This window comes from Cryptomeria japonica, chromosome 5 (assembly GCF_030272615.1).
Source record: "Cryptomeria japonica chromosome 5, Sugi_1.0, whole genome shotgun sequence".
NCBI classification, from domain to species: Eukaryota; Viridiplantae; Streptophyta; class Pinopsida; order Cupressales; family Cupressaceae; genus Cryptomeria; species Cryptomeria japonica.
Genome location: NC_081409.1, coordinates 610,864,404 through 610,881,255, shown reverse-complemented (window position 1 = coordinate 610,881,255; position 16,852 = coordinate 610,864,404).

The window sequence follows — 16,852 nt, the reverse complement described above, 5'->3', positions numbered from 1 at the left end:
TTGCTGAGGAAAATATTAATATAACTGGCAAAATTTTGCGGTTTACGGAGAAAAAATAATAATCTACATTGGCGAATCATTCATGATCACTCAAAGTTTGTGAAAAATCTCAGCGTATTGTAATGTTTTTAAAACCAAAAAAAATATTTGCATGGGCGAATTGTAATGTTTTTAAAACCAAAAAAAATATTTGCATTGGCGATTTCAACCTATTTTCAAACCATAAAAAAATATATTGGCTATTTCAACCTATTTTCAAACCATAAAAAAAAATATTGGCGATTTCAGCCTATTTTCAAACCATAAAAAAAAAAAAATTGGCGATTTCAACCTTTTTTCAAAACGTAAAAAAAATATATTGGCACCTCAGCAGTCCCCGTCAAGTCATTAACACACGTGGCACACAGTCGTCAGCCCTCTGCTTGAAAGACTGCCCATTAGAAAATCTCACGACCTAGCGACAAGCCCTTACGACTCTATCTCCAACTCACAAGCTGAAAATGCTAAGTCTTCATAACCTCGAGAGCTAGCGACTGAGGTCAACTGAACTGCCACTTGCCAATTCTCGACCTCAAAATGTTAAATCCTCGTCACCGCAATGACCTGGAGATAGTGGTAACTTTAACCCTTGTTGCGTACTCGCCAACATAAAAAAAAATTCTCTTAACCGCTAGCACTTCACTCACAAGCTCGCAGCTTGATCACGTCTTCAGACATTTAACCTCGCGAGCTGGCGATAACCATAAAACTTAACCACAAATTGTCTAGTCACTAGCTCATGACCTAAAAATGCTAACATTAAACAAACATGAGAGCTAGCAACAACTACGGTGGCAAGCTAATATGTATGAGGATTTTTTAAGGCTTGGTTGCTGACTCATTCCTAAGGGACTAGTTTGAAGGTTTCTCCTGAGTCGAGGTTGATTAGACAAGAAAGGACGACGGTTTCAGAGGCATACAAGGATTGGATAGCTTCTATTTTAGAGATGGGAGATCACGGATTTCTCTAAGAAATCAGAGGTTGCTTGTTGTCAGCAATTCTGAAGCAGAATTTGTACAATCAAGGAAGAATAAAATCAGAACAAAATCGTTCATATAAGATGAGCCTTAGCAGGATGCAGTGGATTTGATAGGCATGACTTCTAGAGTCCATAGCTGGTAGGGTGAGTTGAAAGGCACCAAAATGATGATTTTTCACGTGAATGAGCATCACCAGATGAAGTGTTAAAAATTTATAAATACAATGGGGTGGTGACTTAATTGGTAGAAGAGAAAAGAAACCATTTTCATTTTTTGAGAGTGGTTTTTTCCTCAGAAAGGAAGATGATGTTTGAGCAAGATCGTGCATGGAGTTGTTGTGTGCTTTGTGATACCGGATGGGTGTTTTTTTATTTGTTTTCTCCTGTGTGAGTTTGTTTATTGTCAAAGGGGATGTGAAAGTGAGAAGGATTGTCAGAGGGGGCATGAAAGACTTTTCTTATCAAGAAAGGCCACACATGGCACATCCTTTGCTTCTACTCTACCACTAGATGGCAGGGGGTTCAAAGAAGGAGCCCGTAGAGGAATGAAAGAAGGATTTGTTTGGGTGGCGAGTGGCAGCCAATCATCTTTGTGATGGCCTGGAAGTTGCGACCCCTCCCCAACATATTATGTTTTACCTGAAGCTCCTCCTTCCACTTTCTCTAATCTGGGGCATGAAGGCTAAAGCTCCTCCTCTATTTTAGGGGCGACTTTACTTCTTGCCAGGACCCAATATCCCTTCCAAGAAGGGAAACGCTCTGTTGGACAGAACATAACATCTCACACTCCATCCAAATTCATCAGGGTGATAATGCCACAACTCAAGCAATTTTGCTTCTACCAATTTTCAGTTGAATATTTTGATTCACGGGTGCCAACGCATGGATAAAGAATATTTTTGTAATAGAATTGCATATGGATTTTTAGGCCTAATTGCTGAGAGTATATATTCTGTTGACATGTGTCTCTTGGCCTGAAGCTTGTTGCTCCCTTTTCTTCTATAAAAAGGGAAATCAAGGCCATTAGAAGGGTTCCTTTTTGGGGGGTCTCTTGAGGGTTACGAAATTTTGGTGCCTTTAGGGTTCCTTTTCTGGTTCCAGTAGTGATTCTAGGTGAAGGGGGCAAGTTGTAAAGTCATTTATAGAGAAAATGAAAAGAATTTAGTGTCAAGCTTTGTGCAGGTTCTTGAAGGAGTTATATGTAAATTTATTTTGAGACAAAAGTAGTAATTTTATTCAATAGAAATAAAATTCTGATCTATTTCTCTCTGGTGTATAATTCTATCATCTTTCAGATGAACAGAATCAAGAGTTTTTTCATTTGTTGCACTGCTATGTTGTATGCAATTTTTCATTTCATGCTTCGATCTAAGGGGTCGATTAAATGCTTGAGTGGAATTACAGAGTGGTAGGGCTTATGCAGGGATTTAGATAAGTAGTTCAAGTTGGGATTGCAAATGAGATATATTGTAAGGCAATATTGTCTTAGATCTTATACTATTAGATAAAATTTTGTCACATTTTCACTTTACATCTTGTAACTTCAGGTACCCAATGGAGCAAGGCACTTATCACAGCTTATAATTGTCTTTAAATATTAGTTTTGTTTTCAATTTCACTAACAAATCGCTATAATTTGTTGAATATCATAATACATTTTTTTTCATATTTTTTATTCTCTATTCTACCCATCTCATGCTCCGATTAGGTTGAGGATCATTGGAGGACTTGCCATCCTTGAGCATTCTCCCTGTCGTTGAGCCCGTATATGAGGTCATCTGCCTTGTTTTAGTAAATATTAGAGTGTGGTGCAGAGATCATAAAATTTGCTAAAGGGATCACCCTCCCAGGTTGTGCAGAGCCCAAAGTGTAGAAGGATTTGCAGAATCCTTGTTAGTTGGTCCAAGTTCTTGAGGATTTTAATAGTTGGAGTTGGCTTCTCCATAGATATTTGAAGAATCAACTTGGTTTTTGCCTCTTGCAGTGTAAACCCATTTGGGAACCAACAATTGGAAGGTCACTTCTTTTGTGACATCTCCATATTGATGCAAGTATCATGGTATAATAGACTATATATGTGATCTCTTATTGAGACAATGATCATATAAAAAAGCAAACATTCTCATCCACAATGAATCAACTATTATATCAATTGAAGGATCACTTCTATTGTGACATCTCCCTATTGTTATTACTTATGGATGTTGCACTTATTCACAACTCACTGATTTGACACAAAGGAGATAAATAAGTTGCAAATCATATTTGTGTTGATATTATATAATCACTTCCATCATACAATGTTCAGAGATTCAAAATTTGCAACTCAAAGACTCGAAGAACACTATTCAAACTTCTATATTTCTCTATAAAATTATAAATAGTTACAGAATACTCATGTTACCATGTATCTTTCCTATCAATGACTAAGACCTATGACTCAATAAACCTGGACTTTACAAAATTCATCAGCCCCTTCCTAAGTGATCATGGTATTCCTTTTATAACCAAGGAATGCAAACAAGCTATCGATCACTTAGGAAACTGGAAACTAAAGTAGCAATTGAAACTTTGACTTGGCACCTTTGTCTATGGGTATTCAAGATAACATCTTTAGCTCAATTAAGGTCATCCGTTGTTGTCACAGAGAAATCAAGATGCATTTTCAAACACTTATCCTCCCTGTTAGCATCGCTCAGGTGCTAGGTCATTCTACTCCTCAGAACAGACAGAAATAAAATAATCATTCAAATTTCAGTTTGGGCCCTTTTGCCCTTGTTCATAATTATTTCCCATCTAGCTACTTCCTTATTTGTAGGCTAGGCAAACTTCTTAACCTCCTCTAACTGTCCAATGACCTCATTCCACTAAGCATCAATTACAGCCCGTGCATCAACAACAAACTTTAAAAAATTCACCTCAACCTTGTATAGTGCATCCAACATTTCATTAAAACCAAAAATATCATGTCATTGCCTAGGTGGAGTAAAGTCTTTGTATTTTCTACTATCAGCTCTAGTTCATATTTTCAAACATCCCATTGCTTCAGATTTCCCTCTTTGTCATATATGGCAAGAACGAAAACACTATAGCCATTAACAAATTTATGCAATTCTCCCTTTATTAGTTGGTCCTTGCCCTTGAAAAATTAAAACAAAGAGTTCACAGTGCCTACAATCTCCTTGGTGACAGTTTTTTTCTCTGGTAGGTCATCCCTGTAAACTATAGCAACTTCCAATTTATCCATTAATCTATTCCTTCCTGATGACACATTGAATAATGGTTCCAAAAATGAAATGGTAGAAAAACACACATCACCAGCTTCCTTCAAAGAAATGTGAAAGTTATGAACATCTTTAATTTGACCTTTTAACATATCAATTCTATGTTGGAGAACCTCCAATAGAGAAAACACCCCTTTCTCATTTCTAGTTTCGTCCAACATATCTATCCTCCCAGCATACTCCTCAAGTTGAATCTTGATCTGGTCAGGAAATGCAGCCTCAGTAGAAACATGAACAAACTTCTCAGGTACATTGGTGGCAGCATCCACCATCTCTGCAGTATGGCCATGGGATGTACTCTGCATATTGGCCAATTTTTCAGTCAACTCCTTGATTTTTTCCTCCATCATTGCACTCTTCATTATCTCTTCTTCATACTTATTTGCAATTACAACTAGCTCCTTATATGTTTCAGCATTTCTTTTCTGCAAGTCCACTGTTTTAGCTTTATTCATATAGGAGACATGTGTCATTAAATCTACAATTTCATTATCCCTAGTGTCTTGTAGATTCCAAATTAATCTATCTCCCCTTCTCTCCCCTTGAATATTCATGAGATGGAGCTTCTGTGTGGCAAGGGCAAGTGACCAGATTGCAAGTCTCTTCGATTTGGGATCAAATCCTAATCCTCTTAGAAAATCTCCTACATCAACCTCTGATCTGAAAACTAGATCTAATTGCCTTCTGATTTGATCAATAATGAAGGTGAAGTGAATGTCCCACCCAGGCAACAACTGCATTCCACTATTTTCTACAAGGAATCTTTCTTGTTCCACCGTTAAATCCCCACTGTCAAGATCATATAGCTGGAGGGCTTGAACAATTTGTTCATTTTTCTCTTTACATCCCTCTCCTAAATCCAATTCTTTTCTCAATTCATTCTTCTTAAGTTTGATTAGGAAACTTTTGAACTCGTCTGTTTTTATGAAAGAACCATCTTCCATAAAAAACTTTGATAGCATAATCCTTTCATCCATGTGAGTAGCCAGAGGTAAACCCACTTCTCCCACTTCTTCTTCAACTGGCTTCTCCCTAAGCCTCTTTCTAATATCTTGAAAGTATTTACCTTTCTCAACAACCATTGTCTTAGAAAAGTCCTTCCTTACCAATGCTCCTCATTGCTCAACCTTTTGTCTTTTCACAGGTGGTTCCCTCATAGATTTCACCTCATCACCACTCTCAACAATGTCAACATCCATTACCAGTTGATCAACAGGCATATTTACTTGAGAGGACAATTCATCCTCTGATTCTTGTGGCTCCTTTTGTCCTGGCATTTGAGCCATTAAGTCCTCATAAGCATTGAGCATCTTCTCCATTCTTTCAAAATAACCCTCTTGATGATAAAAACCAATGAAAGTGGGGTCACTCTCTTTGAATTCTTGTTCTAACCTCATCAAATTACCCCATTTCCTTCTTCTCTCTTGCACAATAGTCCTTTCCATCAAATTCCTGACTACATCCTCTTCATCAAGAGGCTCGTGATGTTTCACTTCTGCCCAAGGTGTCATTCTCTTTAGTGCAAGTTTTATAAATTGCTCAAGGTCACAAAACCTAGAATAAGCAGTTACCATTCTGTATTGTTTTAACCAATTATTAATTTCATCTAAGGCTCTTTTGCCAATGGTAAAGTCAGGAACTACCCACAACCTAGGTAGAAAAGTGCCCTTTCTGTGAGTTAATAAATATTCTTTATCAACTAAAGTGAGCTGCCAAATGAATTCAATTATGGCTAATTTCATTGGAACAAATTTTGGTAAAATGTGTGGGGGTTGAGGACACTCATATACCCTCATGATAGTAAAATTATCAAAGAAATAAAAATCCCCCTAGTTATGAGTAATGGGCCAATTAGGGACAAACTGTTGTGGCCTCAAAAGCCTCCTCACACCTAGGATAAGTCTTGCTTTCTTTGTTCCAAACATATCTGTGATAGGTAAAACAATCCAATTTTGAAAATAAATAAAAGAGGAATCGTAAGTGCTACTATTCCACACCTGTGTCCACTTTTGTACTAGCATAGGCATGTCAAACTCCACTCTTTCCAGTACCAATTCTTTGTCCATCTTGTCCGCATTGTAGTACAAAATTAGGTGCATCAATATGGAATAATGTTTGAAATTAATGACAAAAGCATTCTTATGGATGTCCACCAAGGCGTCATGGGTGTGCTACACCAAATATCCCACATAATCATAATCTGTATTGACTTTTGGGTGTTGGATGTTCATTACCATCATCAGAAGCTCAACTAGCACCGTACTTCTCCCATACATCCCCAACACCTTACATAATCCATAAACTGTGCACTTCATATAGAAATGGAAAATACTCAAATCAAACGGCTCCTCCATATTGTCAGGAATTGGAATTAGAGACCGACTACCAGACCTAGGCATGTATCGGGGAATTGTGTACTTCTTCAGAACATTCTTGTGATTCTCGTAATCCTTCTTATTCTATCTAGGTCTATATCCGTGCAAGTTGCACCAGATATCTGTAAAGCTTCAACAAAACTAGCCCTATTGATGGTAACTAGGGTAGATTTATCCTTCTTTCGAATTACCCTAGTTAAACGACAATATGCCTTTGCCATCTGTCTAACTAGGTCCACATCCATGTATACATCAGGCACAACTAGTTTAGCCATGTTCAAGTCCCATGGATTAGACATGGGCACTCCCTTTACCCTATTGTTCTAGAAGTACGAAAACAGATAAGCGCCAGAAATATCAGGGGTCTCCGGGTTTCTACACTGGTTGCATGTGTCTTCCCAGGCGTACTCATTCATGGACAACCCATTAGATGTCCCTGGTAGCAATTCAATAAATTCTTCTGAATACTTCATCTCTTCGGTTGATTTCCTCCCCAACACTTGAGAACTGCTGCTACTCGTTTCTCTACTCATCTTCTTAAAGAACACAACTTCAAATTTTGCACAATTATAGCTATACTAGAGAACTTGACACCTTCACAACCCTAGGGCCTACAACTTGCAGTTGCGGAGAGAAAGCTACCACTCACACCATCAACACTCAGACCAAGGCCCATAAATCATTGCGAGTGTGCAAAATCCTTAACACAATCCTCCCTTTATAATTTTTTGGCCTTGAAAGAACTAGTCGTCATCTCGGCCATTAATGCTCATGCATTCGGTCATAAAAATTTTAAAACTGCAAACTAGCCGTAAAAAAAATAACGTCATAATGAGTTGTATGTAAAATTTAGAAACTATCTTAGAATAAAATTTCACTTTAGTATTTACTCAGCAAAAGGCGCCAAAACAATCCACATGTCAATTCATCATTTGTCCTGACCCCTTATTTCCATACACCTCAGCAGTCCCCGTCAAGTCATTAAAACATGTGGCACACAACCATCAACCCTTTGCCTAAAAGACTGCCCATTAGAAAATATCGCAACCTAGCGACAAGCCCTTATGACCTATCTCCAGCTTGCAAGCTGAAAATGCTAAGCCCTCATAACCTTAAGAGCTAGCAACTGAGGGAAACTGAACCGCCACTCACCCATTCTCGACCTCAAAAATGTTAAGTCCTCGTCACTGCAGCGACCTAGAGATAGTGGTAACTTTAACTCTTGTCGCGTACTCGCCAACACAAAACTATTTATCTCTTAACCGCTAGCACTTCACTCGCAAGCTCGCGGTTTGATCACGTCTTCAAACATTTAACCTCGCGAGCTGGCGATAACCATAAAAATTAACCACAAACTGTCTAGTCGCTAGCTCGTGACCTAAAAATGCTAACATTAAACAAACATGAGAGCTAGCAACAACTGTATGAAATGACTTACTCGCTAACTCTCACGACTATAATGCATGACATCAAACCAACTCGAGACCTCGTGACCAAAGCAATTTCATTAACAATATTCAGCTCGCTAACATAAAATGCTAACACCCAAAAAGCTAGAGACCTCGAGATTTAAACCCAAACCAACTTGTTGCCAGCTCGCGGCTTGATCACGTCTTCAAACATTTAACCTCACGAGCTGGCGATAACCATAAAACTTAACCACAAACTGTCTAGTCGTTAGCTCACGACCTAAAAATGCTAACATTAAACAAACATGAGAGCTAGCAACAACTGTATGAAATGACTTACTCACTAACCCTCGTGGCTATAATGTATGACATCAAACCAACTCAAGACCTCGCGACCAAAACAATTTCATTAACAATATCCAACTCACTAACATAAAACACTAACACCCAAAAAGATAAAGACCTCGAGATTTAAACCCAAACCAACTTGTCACCAACTCGCGGCTTGATCACATCTTCAGACATTTAACCTCGCGAGCTGGAGATAACCATAAAACTTAACCACAAACTATCTAGTCGCTAGCTCACGACCTAAAAATGTTAACATTAAACAAAAATGAGAGCTAGTGACAATTGTATTTAATGAGTTACTAGCTAACTCTCACGGCTATAATGCATGACATCAAACCAACTCGAGACCTCGCGACCAAAGCAATTTCATTAGCAATCTCCAGCTCGCTAACATAAAATGCCAACACCCAAAAAGCTAGAGACCTCACCATTCGAGACCTAAAAATGCTAACATTAAACAAAAATGAGAGCTAGCGACAACTGTATGAAATGACTTACTCGCTAACTCTTGCGGCTATAATGCATGACATCAGACCAACTCGAGACCTCACGACCAAAGCAATTTTATTAAAAACATCCATCTCGCCAACATAAAATGCTAACACCCAAAAAGATAGAGACCTCACGATTCAAACCCAAACCAACACTCGCTAACTCGCCACTTAAAATGTTAAACATGAAATTGATCCACGAGTTAGAGATGAAACATAAAACATGTCTGACCGACCGTTTGACCACCCTTGACCTTGACATGGACAAATAAAGAGAGGACAACTCATATTTTCAACACACGACAACTAGCCAACGAACGCAAAAAACAAACACAAAAACCTAATCGCCATGAACATGACTAGAACTCAGGAAAAGACACTTCCATAAAACTAGAGGATAAATCCACAACATGAATCGAAGCTCAACATGACTTAGCCAAAAAAATTGCAATCCTAATAGGTGTGACCCTTGAAGTCAGACAGACTTTGTCTGGTCTTCTCGATATGAACGGTATTGGGGATTTTTGAATTTGGACAATTTGAAGAAGGGAATATATCATATTTTTAAGACGAAGATTATGATCACAGAGGACATTTTGAGCCTTGGAGTTGGCATTTTGGAAAAATGGAAAAAATGTTGTTCTAACATCATGTTAAGCATTTAATGTAGAAAGGTTCTAACAGTTATGCAATATAAATAATTTTATAGATCTTGTGACACAAATTGTTGCATTTCATGTTAAGCATAATGTGGAACCAATTTACCAAAGATAATATATATTCAAGAATCAAACTTCATGCAGAACTAAATATATTCTCTTAGCTCTAAGAGTCAAGACTCTAAATTTCTTAAACTAGAACTAAAATATATAGTAACAGTCAACATGCAGTTAGAAACAACTATCAGAAACTAAAGTATATTTGTTTACTAATAATTCAAATTCACAATTAAAAATATGAAATAAGTAATAAGTATCTGTTCTGATTGACAATTTCAAGGAATACAATATAAAAAATCATCAACAACAACTATAGTTTTGTTACTTGTAAATTGTAATAACTAATATGACTCAAGAAGTGAAGTATAAATACCTAAAAACTAACTGCTAATTCACTTCAGTGACTTGGTCTGGACTCTAAGGGTTCTACATCCCAAATGGACTCAAGATCCTAAACTTGACTAGTACTAATAGGTCCATCTTCATTCTGAGTCGGGTATTCAAAATTTTCTTCGTCTTCAATTTCATGCTGACTTTGAGATCCTTCATTTTTCTCAGCACTAGTAGTAGCACCACCAGCTTTTGAAGTGTTCTATAGCCCTCGTCTTTCGTGCATGGAATTCCAGATTGCTAGTGCCCTATCATAAGGAAAATCTCTGACATTATACTGAGTTACAAACAACCTCAAACAAGTTTCCAATTTTTTGTCTAGTTTGTTTATGATCTTTGATTTCAAAAGCCCTAATGCACTAAAAACTCTCTCATCTTCCACTAACCCCAATATCATTGTTTGACATAAATCAACAAGTTTGAAATATTCTGGTATTGAAGTATGCAATACTTCACTTTGATCTATCCTTTTCCAAAGCCTTGTTATTGATCCAGGTTCAAATGGATTCTCGAAGTTTTTCAACTGTTGTTTCATACACAATGCAAAGTGTTTACATTGTTTTTTAAGATGATCTGAATTTAAAATTCCTTCTATTGGTTGTCCATTGCAATATGCATCTTTTGAAAATGTCAATATCAATTCCTCTAGTTTTTTATGAAACACCTTTGTGTCATTTGGATTATATCCAAATGAATGCCAAAATTGAGGATACACACAACCCATGGCTTCAAGTATTTCTTCTCGAGGGAATCTTTCACGAATCTCAGTTGAAAGTTCGTATGCAATAGACTTCAAATGATCACTAACAGATTTAACAATCCTGTCAAAATCCTTTTTTTAACTGGTAGTGCTTTGCCTCGCTTGCCTGTCTTAGATTGGTGCACTGGTATCTGAAATCCTTTTACAAAGACACATAACTCATTTTTTGCATTGAAATGTAAAAAAAATTCAGCATGATTCAAATCTGTAATTATCTGCCATCTAAAAAAATTTGAGCTTCGCCCTGTTAGATCTGAATATAGATCATCCAGGACCAAGCATGTCATTTTACGTAGAGTGTTATACTCATTGATAATATACATAGTTTTGTCTTGGGCTTTCTTAACAAGTTTGTTCATTGAATCCAACATGGGGAGAAGACTAGCTAAAGTTAACAGAGTCTCTATATCACTTAACTTATGTAAGAGATCAGGAGCTTTGTCTGCTGTGAGGCGTTGCTCATACATTAGTCCAATCAAAGATTGATATTCTATTAGAACTCCCGTTGGTCCATGCAAGGAGATCCATCTAGTCTCAACATCCCTAAGAAGCTTGTTTCTTGTTGTTACTCCTTCAGCAAAAATCTGAAATTCTGCAAAACATTTAGGACTTCGGCAGAAGTACGAGTGGAGCTCATGGACCAGATCTTCAACTTTTGACACTATAGGGAATTTGCTTACAATTCTATATGCTAAATTCATTCAATGGACCATGCAGTGAATGCGAAGCATGTATGGTGCAATACTAGTTTGTAATCTTACGCAAAGACCGGTCCTTTGACCTTGCATTATTGCACCTCCATCAGCTCCAACACACACCAACTTCTTGGCAATTGTCAAGTCATCCATACCAGCAATTTCATTCAAAGCTTTCTTAACTTCCAAATATAAATTTCTTGCCGTTGAATTGCCCCTCATTTTACAAACACAGAGTAGATGAGCTCGGCGGACGTGTTCTTTTACGGTATACACATGCATACAGACCCAAGCAGTGTTATCTACCGCAGTAACTTCATCTATGTATAATGAAATGAATTTTGACTCTTTTACACTCTCCTGTAAATTTTGCTTTTCCACCTCAACAAGACAGTTTGTCATTTCCCATCCAGCGTTTATTGACCAATGTGACATAGGATAGTGAGGAACATTCAAAAAAGAATAAATTACTATATTCTGGGAAATCTTTCATAGGACGCCCTCTCGACAGAATATGAAAAATAACACTCATCTGAATAGTCTTTGCTAGGTTTGCATCTTTCGCTGCATGTTCAAGCCCAACCTTGATTGTATTTCCACTATTACCAATCAGTGTCATTTTGTGGTTATGCTCTTCATATTCCATGACATACTTAACATGAAGACATTTTCCTTTGATTTTCATCTTACTACTGGTGTTTCCTTTCCGTCTATGATCTATTTTTCATAAACCTTACCAATATGTTTTTCTATGGTTTCAAGCTTTAACTGCAACTTCTCTCTTTTAGTTTTCCAGCTACAAATCTTACACCTGCATTTTGTTGGTTGTTCGTCATTGTTTGGGACTAGTTCAATGAATGGGTACTTTTCTACCCAATCAAACTTAAAGCTCCTTGTCATTTCCCCCTCCCGCCCCATTTTAACTTTTCTTTTACTTTTCTTCCTCCCAACATCATCTTCAATGCTAGCATTTTCATCCAAGTGAATTTTCTCATTGTGGGTATCCCTTACAACATCTTCTCCCATGTCGGTATTGTCATCCTCATTTGACACATTCAACTCAATGACAATCCCACCTTGTAGTGGTGGTGAGCTATTGTGAATGACTTTTGCAACTTCAGAAGTTGATTGACCAGAAACTTTGCCAATTCCAAAGTAAGACTTTATGGTAGTATCTCTTAGTTTCGGTCATTTTGATGGCCTCCCAATCCCTTCACCGCCCTAAGGAGTCTTACCCTTGTCTGGCCTCCCAATCCCTTCATCGCCCTGAGGAGTCTTACCCTTGACTGGCCTCCCAATCCCTTCGCCGCCTTGAGGAGTCTCACCCTTGTCTAACATTTCAATCCCTTCACCACCCTGAGGAGTCTCATTGTTGTCTGACATCTTGACCTCTCACTACGAATTAAAACTAATACTATGAAGTATGAAGAAATGATTACTCACCTTTACGCTTTCTCAATTCTCTGAATCAGGAATCAAGAATGCATGGGCATGTGTTGCAGGATTGCAACTCTAGCCCTCTGCCCTACAATCAACTTCAAGGTTCCAACTCAAATTGCGCAATGTGAATCGAGAGCTCCCAAATTTACTAATCAGACACAAACAAATTGTAGGGAAGACTATTTCAAACTTTCAATTGTATTTATATCAATCCATGATTCCATTTTTGGCGAATTCTGCAGGCTTTTCAAAATGCATCTTATTGGCCCTCCGATTTGTATGTAGGTGTCATACTCTATATGCATTGGAAATTTGGTATTTGGCGAAATGGGTCCTCGAATACTTATAATGTTTTAATTGTTATTGGCGAATTGGGTCTCATTATGCTTAACGTAAAATTTAATAATTGGCAAAATGGATCGGCGCGTGCAATGAAGATTTAATTAACCGTTGGCGAAATAGGTCTTGGGTACAGTGTCGTGTTACTATTTCTGGCGAATAAGGGAGGTGATCTAATACCCACGTCCGAGTGATTCTGGGCGAATATAACGGGCAACCACGTGAAACAATATGTGATCAATGGAAAATCTAAAATACATTGGACCGTTAACGCCAAAATTCTGGGCGATTTGGCCACCATGTTATCCAATACTATTCGCCAATTCCGAGAAAATGGAATCGCAGAATTTGCCACTAAAAAATACTCTGTCTCTAACTTGTGTTGGTCTAGTTATTCTTTCAACTACAACATCCCACAAATCTTCAAATCATTTGAAACTTGTTTTATGAAGCCAAATAATTGTCACCTCTCAATAATTGAGAGTCCAAAAACATTGTTTTCAAAGCATTTGAGGTCATATTTTTGAATATGAGGGGTCCTTATCTTTTGTAAAGGTAGTGTTAGAGTAAAGGTATTAGTTTACTTAATTAATTAAATCATATTGATTTAATAATTAAGTCACCTTTTCTCTATTTCACTTAAGCTAAATTTAAGAAGCTAAACTTAGGAATATTAATAATTAATTTATTATTAATTATTAATTGTTTTTAGGGTTTTCCTTTTTTAGGTTTGATCTCCTTTTATAAGGATTGATCCCTTTTGTAATTCATTAATCTGATTACCATTATTGTATTCATTTGCTCTAGGTTTTCAAAGCAATCTTTGTGTTTTGTGAATCTTCCATTGTTGTGACAGGTTATTTGCATACAGGGATTCACTGGGTTCTGTGAGGTTGTATCCTACAACTTTTACATGGTGTCAGAGCTTCAAATCTGAAGCTTTCTTGTTCTTCAGATTGGGAGATTCTACCTATAGCAGGTTTTATGTGCAATTTGGGTTGATTTGGACCTCACCATTGAATTCGGCACATGTCAAATAGTCAAGATTGACCTTTTGATTGTGAGGGTTTGAAGATTCAACTTTTTTATCTGGGGGGAACTGTTTTATGGAGCAATTTGGGCAAAAAAAGACATCACAATTGGCTTTAGGAGGTCGATTCCACGAATTTTGATATATAATTTGACTATTTTTAGTGACAGACGCATCTGGGTCTTGTTCTCCCTCCTTTGCCTGTACGACCGCCTGCACGCAGTTCAAAAAAAAATTGGTATTTAAAAAAAAAAAATCAATTCATTTTTCGGTTTTTTTTTTTCTTTTCAAAAAAAGGGTTAACCGAGAACAATTTGTTAAAAACCTTTTTTAAAACAAAAAGTGTTTTTTTTAAAAAGTCTAAGGGGGGTCGATGACCTTTGCAAGTGTGTACGGCTTGCAGCAGGCCGTAGACCCTACCCTGCCCTGCCACCGCCGCCTTGGAGTCTCCGCCACCGCTGCCTTGGAGCCTCCGTCGATGCCTCCTCTGTTGTCGCCTCCCACCCGGCCCCCTGTAACTGTCGACAGTTTATTTCAGCCCCACCCACTTTTCCGGCCTGCGGTCCATTTTGTCAGCCATCGCCAAATTTTTCCAGCGACATTTTTTTTCCGGTGAGTTTTCAGGCAAGTGGAAATTTTTTTGGCCAAAGGGGAATATTTTTGGAATATTCCGCTAACGTCAGCAGTACGGTCAACACTTCATGGCCCTTTTGACCCTCTTTGTGCCCTAAAAGAGGTTTTTTTTCATTTGGCCATAACTTGGGCATATGATATCGTTTTTTGGCAAACGAGATATCGTTGGAAAGTTGGTTTCGTCTACTTTCCAAAGTTGTGAGTTTGATCACCTGGTTTTGTTGTTGGTACATTCTACAACCATCTGAAGTCAAAGGTGTTGTTTTTAGTCCCGAGCTCGTATCTTTTCACTAGTTTCTCCAGTTTTTCGTGATTTCAGCGGTGCTAGAATGGTGTTTTAGAGCTCTTCACAGCTATCCATACACTTTTTCCAGATTTTACTCCAAGTACATTTTATTTAGTTTTTCGTGTTTTCAAACTCTGGTGAATTATTTGGATGTATGAGCTCATGGAAACTTCTAGTTTGCATGGGATGACTCTTTTTTTGGCTATTCTTCATGTATTTCTAGTCTTATCTTTTTTTTACATTCTGAGATTTCATTGTAAGAACTTATGCTCTTGTAAACGCACTGAGATAAAGTGTCTTTGTATTGCACATGTATTATGGGATCTTGCATATCAGTTTTGTGTCTTATTGTACTCGCACTATGATATAAAGTGCCATGGGGGTTTGATGTTTGTCTTTGTTTGCCTTCATATCTTTCTCATGCGTGTGTGTCTTGGTTTGCACACCCTTTGTATTTTCTTGTACTTTCATGTTTGCACAGTCAGATGTTCTTGGTTCTTCTTCATGCACTACATTATGGCTTTCAGATTCAGTGTACCTGTCATACCTCTCCCTTGTCAGCATTATGGGGGGGTTTCTACTGTTGGTGCTAATGCTTCCTTGGTTTCGTATTGGAGTGAGCTATGTATTCAATATTTGTTTCTATGTACTAGGCAGATGCAACAACTGGTTACCCATGCATTTTGATGAGATTGAATACTTACCATATGGACACTCTTGCATTCCTATTTTTTGGAGGCAACCTTCCATTTTTCATTTGATCAATTCTTTAAACTGTTGGTGCTTGTGCCATCTGTATCTTCGAGTCCCAAATGTTTTGCCTGTGTTTGCCATCTAATTCGGATTCGAGTAGTGTCATTAAAGGCACTCATACTCATACAAATTCATGTCTTCTTGATCCTGATCATCTTTTGTTTCAAAAGAGGTTCTTATTTCAACATCTTAGCAGTCATTCTACAACAAAGTTTGCAACTTCTTCACGCTTCAGTGATTCTTCATGCTCATCTTTTGTTCCTATCTTTTGGAACATTCTTGTTTGGAGGCTTCTTAGTCCTTCACTTAAGCTTTCATCTCTTCTTGGAGATGAGTTTTGTTCCCACAGGGTTTTCTTTTTTTTCTCCATTTTATAAAGATTTTATTGTACTTGGGTACCTCATCAAGCCTTGTTGTCGGGACCCATTTTTGGCTTTCATGCATCTAGTTCTTAGGTTGTTTTTTAGCTTCTCCCTAACTTCATCTTAAGGGGGGGTGTTAAAGTAAAGGTATTAGTTTATTTAATTAATTAAATCATATTGATTTAATAATTAAATCACCTTTTCTCTATTTCACTTAAGCTAGATTTAGGAAGCTAAACTTAAAAATATTAATAATTAATTTATGATTAATTATTAATTGTTTTTAGGGTTTTCCTTTTCAAGTTTGATCTCCTTTTATAAGGATTGATCCTTTTTGTAATTCATTAATCTGATTATCATTATTGCATTATTTTGCTCTAGGTTTTCAAAGCAATCTTTGTATTTTGTGAATATTTCATTGTTGTGACAGGTTATTTGCATACAGGGATTCGCTAGGTTCTATGAGGTTGTATTCTACAACTTTTACAGGTAGTTTATGGAATGAAAAATAAATAA